The sequence below is a fragment of the Priapulus caudatus genome, unplaced genomic scaffold (assembly GCF_000485595.1).
Source record: "Priapulus caudatus unplaced genomic scaffold, Priapulus_caudatus-5.0.1 Scaffold2704, whole genome shotgun sequence".
Taxonomy (NCBI): Eukaryota; Metazoa; Priapulida; class Priapulimorpha; order Priapulimorphida; family Priapulidae; genus Priapulus; species Priapulus caudatus.
In genome coordinates this window covers 5,004-11,418 of record NW_014579765.1, presented here as the reverse complement: position 1 = coordinate 11,418, position 6,415 = coordinate 5,004, and positions in this window count along the sequence as shown.

Here is a 6,415-nt window from a genome sequence, read left to right as displayed (position 1 = left end):
ATATAGCCTCTCAAGTATTATAATACAATCCAGTAATGCCTGACAGATATTCCGACGACAATCTCACAGCTAATAATATTAGCGCATACATTCTCTTGCCATCACAACTTTACATAATTACCATAGCATCCCCTCTTCCCCTCCCCTGCCCGCCCTGCCGTGTTTTGCGACTAAAACGACGTGCTAACGTAATCAATGACGTCGTGAACATCGCGCGTGTTCACGGCGTTATTCCGCTCCGGTACGCGCTGCACCGCTGACGGTGACGGCGTGGGACGGCTCGCCGTGAAGCTGTCGCATCTGCTGCGTTGCACGTGGTAATCGTTCGTCGCGGTGGAAGGAGATCCCAAGGCGCGGAAGACGAACACCTTTACGCAGCGGTTCGTGCAACGCTGCGGGAAGATTCACGGCGACGATTGAACATGAAGAGTGAAGGTGGAGATGATGAGGAAGGGAGGAGGAAGATGATGAAGAAGAGGAGGAAGAATTATAAAAAGAAAAATAAAAACAAGAAGAGGGTGATTGAAAAGATAAATATGAATAAGAAGAAGTAGAAAAGGGAAGAAAAAAAAAAAAATAATAATAATAATAATAATAATAATAAGCGGATACTTGAGAAGGCAACGATGGAAAAGAAGAAGAAAAATAATAAAAAAAGAAGAAGAGGAAGAATAAGAAGAGAAAAAGGAAGAGGCGGAGGAAGAAGACGAGGAAGATGGGGATAGGGAGAGGAAGAAACAACAGGAGGACGAGCAGTATAGGAATGAGTAGAACGAGAAGAAGTACGAGTAACGAAAATAATAATAATAGGAAGAAGAGAGAGGCGAAGGAGGACGATCGATGTCCCACAATTGACGAGCTATACTAAGATTATGATTTCACACGGCAGCTTAGCCTTGTCATAATAGTGTCGTCATCTGTTGATAATAACGCTAACAACGCCGCCAAAATATCGTTGTTTCACTTAAAATTCCCAAATTATGTCAACAAGATTAGCTCGCTCGACGGAATCCCATCTCGGCCCTGCGCAGAGTTTTAATCTTTGCTCTCGAGCGATGAGGCGATGATGGAAATCGACGTACACACACACACACACACACACACACACACACACACACACACACATGCACGCATGTATACGCACACACACCCACGCGCCGCACCTGCGCACGTATATCCGCTCGCGTGCATATATGGGAAAGACGGAAGTTGGAATGATGAAGATATAGAGAGACGGCATGGGTAATTGAGAAATGGGGACACAGAGAGAGAGAGAGAGAGAGAGAGAGAGAAGGGGAGAGAGATAGAGAGATAACGAGAGAGAGAAGGAGAGAGGGAAAGCGAGAGAGAAGGGGTGAGAGAAAGAGAGAGGGCGTGAGAGAAAGAGAGAAAGAAAGAAATAAAGAGAGAGAGAGAGAGCGAGAGAGAGAGAGAGAGAGAGAGAGAGAGAGAGAGAGAGAGAGAGAGTGTGTGTGTGTGTGTGTGTGAGAAGACGGAGAAGGAGAAAACGAGAGACGGGAATATTAGCATACCTGTTTACTCTGTTTAAGATTTTTACTCTATCAATTATGACATTCCTCTACAGATTTCAGCATGGAAATGATACATTATAAACCATAGAAAGCAAAAAATCCACGCCAAGCACCATCGTATACGCAATGTCAACTCGACACATTTTCAAGACGTTAGGGTGATAGATGTTCATTACCATATTAGAATATTATAATGATGTCTCAGATCTGGAAAGCTCTGCGAAATTGCTGCCGAAAAATGTCAGAATCATTCTAGTTTATTCTCGAACTCGACTTTTTCACCGCAAACTGTATCGCAAATGACATCATGGAAATCATTTGATATCTTGTTAATTAGAATAACACCGCGTAAATTCAAATTCATGTGCATTATGCATTACACATAACTTAACCGCGGTTGAATTATTTTTACCGCTGTTAAAATAGGTGTAACAAAGCATCTGATTGGGTAAAAGGTCCATAATTTAACCGCGGTTAAATTATTTATTCACTAAATACATCATCATCTAAATAGATATATTAAATTATATATTTATTTAGACGATAAATACATTATCGACGTCTACATTGAATCAGGAGTGGAACAAATAATAAATTCTATGATTCTAACTATTTTACCCTTATCTACTGCCCGAGTAAATCGGCTTAGAGTATAGCACCGTGAACATTTAATTACCATCTACATTAACAACCTTTGCCTACTTTCCAAACAAACGTGGCAAAAAAATTAAAGCGTTTAAACGACCGAGGTTGCAACATTGGAAAAAAGTTTGATTCGCATCAACTTTAGATTCCACATAATTTAACCGCAGTTAAATTATGAATAACAAGGTCTCTGGTTGGGTAAAACGGCCATAATTTAACCGCGGTTGAATTAAATCTACCTCGGTAAAAATAATTATTTCTGAGTACGATGGCCAACCATAGCTGGCTTCGTCTTCACTCCCAGCTCCTCCAAGCATCTCGGCCGCATCTCTCAGCGGGAGGCTGGGATCACAAACACTCACGTTAACCACAGTAACAGAGCCGACATCAGCTTTCTTATCTAACAGCGTTTACAGATCGGAAGTGAACCTTTTCACCGCTTCGACGTCGAAAGACGGGAATTCAATAACCGTGCTGCACCGAAAGAGAGAAATAAACGGGAAACCAACGGGGAATAGAAAAACACTATCCGAACGCGAGGTGTTTGCCGTCGTCATAGAAATATTCAGCGAATGATGTTTGCCGTACGACACGAAAAATAATTAGGCCACTCATTTAACAAATTACTGTATAATTACTGTTGTCCTTGCGGCTGTGTAAGTAAGCAATGTTAGCAGAGGATGGCGGCGGCCGATTGCAGCTAAACTCGTTTTGCTTTTGAGGGGAACGTGATTGCGTATAATGGAAATTTTGTGGCCTCCAATAAACGGCTTGCCACTCGCCGCCTGTGTGCCCGCACGCACGCACGCACGCACGCACACACGCACACACGCACGCACACACTCACGCACTCACGCACGCACGCACACACGCACGCACGCACGCACGCACGCACGCACGTGTATACATATCGGCTATGTAGTGTGGGGCGGGTGCGTACGTGCACGGCATAAGCTCCCTATTCCTGGATATTTGAAGAGCGCTCATATTATATACTCCATATATATATATATATATATATATATATATATATATGCCTCTTCAAGTATTATAATAACAATCCAGTAATGCCTGACAGATATTTTCGCGACGACAATTTACAGCCAGCTAAATAATATTCAGCGGCATACATTCTCTGCTTGCCATCGACAACTTTATCCTAAATTAGCCATAGCATCGCCATCTTCACCCTCGCCCCCCCCGCCGCCCTTGCCGTGTTTTGCGACTAAAAACGAGGCGTGCGCTAGCGTAACAATGATCAGTCGTGAAAATCGCGCGTTGTTCACGGCGTATTCCGCCTCCGGTACGCGCTGCACGGCTGAGCGTAACGGCGTGGGACGGCTGAGCGCGTGAAGCGCTTGTCGCATTCTGCTGCGTTGGCAGGTGTAATCGTGTCGTCGCGGTGGAAGGAGATCCGCCAAGGCCGCGGAAGACGACACATTTACGCAGCGTTCGTGCAAGCGCTGGCGGGAGATTGCACGGCGACGATTGAACATGAGAGTGAAGGGTGGAGGCATGAATGAGGAAGAGAGAGAGGGGACGGAGTGAGGAAGATGATGCAAGAAGAGGAGGAAGAAATTAGACAGAAGAAAGATACAGAAACAAGAACGAGAGTGGATTGAGAAGATAATATAAATAAGAAGAAAGTTAGAAAAGGGAAGAAAAGAAAAAGAAATATAATATGAATAATAATAATAATAATATCAATATAATAATACGCGGAATACTTGAGAAGGCAAGATGGAAAAGAAAAAAGAAGAAGAATAAAAAAAAGAAGAAGAGAAGAATAAGAAGAGAAAAAGGAGGAGGCGGAGGATTAGAAGACGCAAGGAAGATAGGGATAGGGGACGAAGAAGAAACAGCGGGAGAGCGAGGCAGTATAGGAATGAGTAGAACGAGAAGAAGTACGAGTAACGAAAATATTAATAACTAGGAAGAAGAAAGAGGCGAAGGAGGACGATCGATGTTCCCACACATTGGACGAGCTATACTAAAGATTATGATTTCAAAGGCGGCAGCTTAGGCCTTGGTATAATGTGTCGTCATGCTGTTGACAAAATCGCTTAACGACGACAGCCGGCAAATATGTTGTTTACTAAATTCCCAAATTAATGTCAACAAGATTAGCCTCGCTCGAGCGGAATGCCCTTCTCGGCCGCTTGCGGCCAGAGTTTTAATCTTTGCTCTCGAAGCGATGAAGGCGATGATGGAATCGACGAGTAATTAGTCAGAGGCATCGTTTAAGGACGCGGCAGCAGCAGGCAGGCGAAAGGCAGGCAAGTACAGTGCAGTAGCGCAGTATGCAGTCAGCAGCGCGCGGTACGATAGGCAGCAGCAGGCAGCAGCAGGCAGCAGCAGCAGTGCAGCAGGAGCAGGCACGCAGCAGCATGCAGCAGTAGCAGCCAGCAGGGCAGCAGCAGTAGGCAGCAGTAAGCGGTCACAAGCAGCAGCAACGTGCAGTAGCAGCCAAGTAGCAGCGTTAGCAGCAGCAGCAGCAGCAGCAGTAGTAGGCAGTAGGCAGGCAGCAGCAGGCAGCAAGCAGCAGGCAGTAGCAGCAACAGCAGCAAGCAGTAGCAGCAGTACGGCAACAGGCAGGGCAGCAGCAGCTAGGATGTAGCAGCAACAATAGCAGTAAGGCAGCAGTCAGTAGTGGGAGTACCAACAAGCAGGCAGGCAGCAGCAGCAGCAGTAGCAGAGCAGCAGTATGCAGCAAGCCAGCAGCAGTAGCAGCGGCACAGTAGTAGGCAGCAGTAACAGTAAACAGTAGGCGAGTAGCAGCAGCAGTAGTTGGGAGTAGCAGCCAGGCAGCAGCCAACAACAATAACATTAGCAGCTACAACAACATTAACATCAGGCATTAGCATGCAGCAGCAGCAGCAGCAGCAGCAGCAGCAGCAGAGAGGATGACAAGCCGCTACAATCACAGTATATAATATACCGCACAGGGGGAGGTGGAATGATCACGGGAAAGAGTAAACAAGAAAAAAAATCCGCATTTCTCATTTTTACGTGCATTTCGCCCCGAAGGCAACGATGCGAGAAGCCCAACCCTGCCATTTTCTTTGTCTTCCGCTCTCTCTCTCTCTCTCTCTCTTCTCTCTCTCTGCCTGCTCTCTCTCTCTCTTCCGCTCATCGCTCTGCTCTCTTGTTCCGCTGCTCGCTCTCCTCATGCTCTCCGGCTATCGCTCTCTCTCTTTCTCTCTCCTGCTCTCTCTCTTTCTCTTCTCTCTCTCTCTCTCTGCTTCGTTTGCTCTCTCATGCTGCGTTCGCTTGCCGTCTTTCTCCTCCTGCTTCTCTCTCTCTCGTCTCCTGCTTCTCTCTCTCTTTCTCCTCCCTTTCTTCGCACTCTATCTATCAATCTCTCTCTCTCTTCCTCTCACTCTGCTCTCCTCCTGCTTTTCCCATCATCCTTCTTCTTCCGCCTCTGCTCCTTCCTCCCCTCTCCTTCCTCCCTCATCCTCGCCTTCCGCTCACCTCTCCTCCTTCTCCTCTCCCTCATTCGCCTCGCATCATTCGACCCTCATTTCTCGCCCGCTTCTTCCCATCTTCCTCCCTTCTACGCCGCATGCATTCTTTTCACCACGCGCGCATCGGCAGCTGATTGCCGTTCTCATACTGCAAGGGAAGCTCTGTGAGGTTATGTAACGTTGCTGGCCATGTAATAGTCGACACGCCTACACAGCATGACAAACGAATGTATGCTGGGAGGCTAGCATGTGTCGTGTGGCGGCATGCGCCGCGTCGGCAGGCTATGTCTCGACATGCTAACACGCTGAGCGATGTGCGTCGCAGAAAAAAACGATATGGATCATGCGCTTGATGGAGACTGAGTGGCTGCCTGCTGATAGGCGCATGCGCGAGGGGAACCTGGCAGAGATCGCGAGAGAAGAGAGAGTGGTGAGAGGAGAGCGAGAGCGAGAGAGAGGAGAGAAGAGGAGAGGTTCGGCTAGGGCGTTAGTGTCAGGATGCGAATGAAATCCAGGTTTCACCGAGGCGAATGAGGCGAAGCGAGCAGAAGAGTGGGAGAGGAGAGAGATAGAGATGAGAGAGGAGAGAAGAGAGAGAGAGAGAGAGAGGGGAGAGAGAAAGAGAAAGCAGAGCGCGGGATATGAATGACAAACAAAAACAGAGAAGTGGGGAAGATATGAGAACGAGAGAGGGTGGAAGATGGAAATACTACTAATAGTTTAAATTAAGACAAGAAAAGATAGACGATAAGAGAGAGAGAGTGGACGAGA